Below are 3,608 nucleotides of genomic sequence, written 5' to 3' on the forward strand. Positions count from 1 at the left end.
CTTTTCCCATAGAGCCCATGCCTCCTCCTCTTCATGGCTGTTTAATTGGTAGTTCAGCTTGAGTTAAATATTAGATTTTATGTTTAATGCATTGGATATAACTAAAACAAGGATCCACTGTAAACAAGATTGAGAAACAGTGCCTTAAAGTTTGCTACTGTATTTATAGAGGTCAGTCAAGCACACACTGGTAAAATAATAACTGTTTGGTCTGTACATAATCTTCTTGTTCTGGATTGCATCAGTGCTCGCCCACATACAATTAGAGTACCTGTCACACCACAGATAAAATTCTGCCAAAGGCCTCTCCCAACTTTATTTTACCTGGTGTTTCACACTGATCTAACTACAAAATGTTCAAACTGCAGCACAATCAGTATGAGTGCTTCCCATGCTGGTTGCTGGCTAGGGTAAAACCAGTTCAGTCTGCAACATACTTGGCTGAAACCCAGAAAGGTTTTTAGGCAATTGCACTGTAAACCATGGCATAGAGGTTAGCTTTCAGTGAAGAGCAGGGCTACAGCAAGGTGAAGGACTTTGGAGAAGCAAGGGATGTTAATCTGTAGGTAGCTACTCTCCACTGGAAGCAGACAGTGACTGGTGACTGGCTAAAACCTGGACAGAGGCTCCAGATGGTGAGAGGAAATAGTGCCTGGAGTTTTCAGTCAGGATTACAGAGCACACCAAACACAAAGCACTGTGGATCTGGTGAGGTGAAACATCCACCTCCCTACATTGTCGTCCTGTGGCCAAGCATGTGAGGGCTGGACATGCTCCCTCCTCAATAAAGCACCTCACTGCCTCAAGCATGGTCCTTTAAGCCTTCAGTCATCAGAGCCTTGGATACTTCAGTTTTCCTGAAGATTAAGAATGCTAATAGGAGGATAAAAGAACATGTCTTTTCCCCTGTCCAATCTGTTTCATGGCAAAAGGCACCCCTCTAATTATTTGTCAATCAAGCAAGTGGGTTTATGACTCCTGATGATGTGTTGGTGTGTAGCAGTGCTGTGCTCATCCTTCCCTGGATTGGTCTTAATTTCTGGCACCCTAGTAACTTCTGGCTCCTACCTGTCTGGGCCTCTAGTGGGACTTGATTAAGGGTTTATAGTTGAATTTCTGAACAGGAAGAGGATCTCCTGTGTAATGGAAGTTAAGTGTTGTAGAGTTTGGCTGAGTCAGGCCTAGCTCCAGAGGAAGTCAGTGAGATCAGTTCTTCCAGGGTCAGTAAAAAAGTGAGAAGGGAGAGAAGAACCAGGCCCACACTTTTTATGGATCTTTTCCTTTCGGCTAGATCTGTTAATGCCAGCAAAATTTGGGGTACTTAAAAAAAAAAAAAACAAAGTCACTACTGTCAACATAATTTAAGGGATAGCAGAAACCAGGACAGGAGATTACCATTAAGTAATACCCTATCTTGAAAGACACTGCATAAGAAGGCAGTCATGATATTGATCCTGGCTTTCTTTCAAAACTTTAAAAATGTTACCGATTCTGACATTATAAGTGTTGTTCTATGATGTGATGGAAAGAAGAATTAGAACTGACCTTTACAATCTTGTACTTTGCAAATAATGCTGTTGATCACATAAGCATCCAAAGATTTGTTTTATTTATAAATAAGCCAAGCCTTTTCCAACTCACTTCCTGGTAAAAAGGCAGCATTCAAACAACAGAAATCCTTTGTGCCATGTGTACTGCTCATTATTCTGGGAACTCTGAGAAATGCCTATTGTATACTGAATTCTTTGTTTCAAGCTTCAAGCAAGAGGTCCTTCTGGGATGCTTCCCCACAAAGTTACTGTGGCTGTGTTTAACAAGCACTTGAAACCCAGAGCATGTACTTGTAGGAAAATAAGAATATGAAGCAGCATGTTAAGTACTATGGAAAATTGCAGCCTGGCTCAATGCTGGGGGAAGGGAATTTCTGTCATTGCCAGCAGGAAACTTCTGGAGGTCTCAAATAATAAGAGGAATAAAAGAAGTCTTAGGAATGTACATGCTTTTCCCTTTCAGTATTGAGTACCTGTACATAGTTTCATTTCAGAGATTCTAGATGCTTTGGAGTTCTAGAAATACAGATCTATTTGAGAATTGCTGGTAAATAGTAGTCAAATACTGCTTGCTTTGGTGTGATACAAAATTCTAGCTGTTAAATTGAAAACTTATTTTTGTAAACACCAAACCAGCCAGCTTCAGAAAATACCATTTAACATCCATTGTAACATTAAATTTGTGCCCCTTAAGAACAAGAGGAAATACTGTGGTGTTTTCTAGAGGCTGAGTTTTATAGAGAGACCCACTTTGTGAAACACCCAGAGCAGCACAGCCTGTGAAAAATTCCGACCTTCATTTTAACATTCATTTAGCAGTTAACCTGGAAATCACTGAGTCCTTCATGTATCTTTTTGTTCTGTCTTCAGACAATATGCTCACAATAAGCAAAAGCGTCTGTATCTCTTCCACAGGTGTCCAGAAATCTCACTGTACAATTTGCTGCATAGCCTCTTACCAGGTTCAGAAACAAACATCAGTGACAGCATATGATAATTGCTTTGCCCGCAGCCTTTTATTGACTCATTTTAACAGCAGGCACTGCATCATTTGTAAAGACCAGTTACTTTTCCCTCCATTAAAAATTCTCATTAAAAGTTCAATGACTTAGAGTCCATCACTTTCACAATTCTTACAAATGCATTAACACTGTATTTATATGTGTTACATGGGGAAATTATAAGACTGTTTCTAGATTAGCAATGGAAAAAATTGTCACAGTATAGCAGTGTGATTTGGGGATCAGTCTGGAACATCAGCTCCAGCAAACCAACTACCTCAACATCTTGTCAACAGATCCAAGCTATCTGAGACTGATTTAATTCTGTCTTCCACTACTTCATTGCCATGACTTTTGCTTTTCCACCAAGGTTCATGCACTGATTGTTCCTTTCTGCGGTACAACAGCAGATGCTCATATTTTTCTCCTCTTGATGATGTTTCTATGTGAAGCAAAAAACACCTAATGTTTTCAAGTACATTTCTTTGGAATTTAATTTCCACCACTGCAGAAATTAATATAGGACATCGTCATAAAATCTTGTGTTTTCCAAAAGTCATTTGCCAAGGATGGAGAGTTGAGTAACAAGCTGCAATAAACTTATGTGGTGAGTGTTTAGTTTCCTCCTCAGTGATCTTTACAGTTGCTGTATATTTTGGAGCATTACCAAAATGTACATTATAAAGAGGGAATTATGATTATAGTTTAACTTATTGTATTTAGCTGTACATCTCTTTTGCCTCTAGAAAAAGAGATTTCTGTTACTCAGTAAAAAGAGATGTACACTCACACTTCATATGATGGTACATTGACAATCTTTCTGCTGAAACTTTTTAGTTTTGCTGACTGACACACTTTTCACAGCATAAGAATGAAGTGATGATTTAATTTAAGTGTGTCAGCTATTATCAGAATAAAATCAATGGTGCAGAAATAGTGATTACTAAACTAATGTATAGCTGATGTTTGCATCCTAACTTTTAATGGCATTCAAGAATATGGCTTCAAATTTGGATGCACTTCAGTTACAGAATTAATATTCTTATTCTCTCTGAAG

At 38.7% G+C, this 3,608-nt stretch overlaps 1 protein-coding gene across 4 annotated transcripts in view; it reads left to right on the plus strand.

Annotated features, from left to right (window-relative positions):
• SNX18 (sorting nexin 18) overlaps positions 1-3,608 on the plus strand; it is a 98,309-nt gene that overhangs the window by 59,981 nt on the left and 34,720 nt on the right. The window lies entirely within an intron of this gene.

This window comes from Lonchura striata, chromosome Z, assembly GCF_050655825.1.
Source record: "Lonchura striata isolate lonStrDom1 chromosome Z, ASM5065582v1, whole genome shotgun sequence".
Lineage (NCBI taxonomy): Eukaryota > Metazoa > Chordata > Aves > Passeriformes > Estrildidae > Lonchura > Lonchura striata.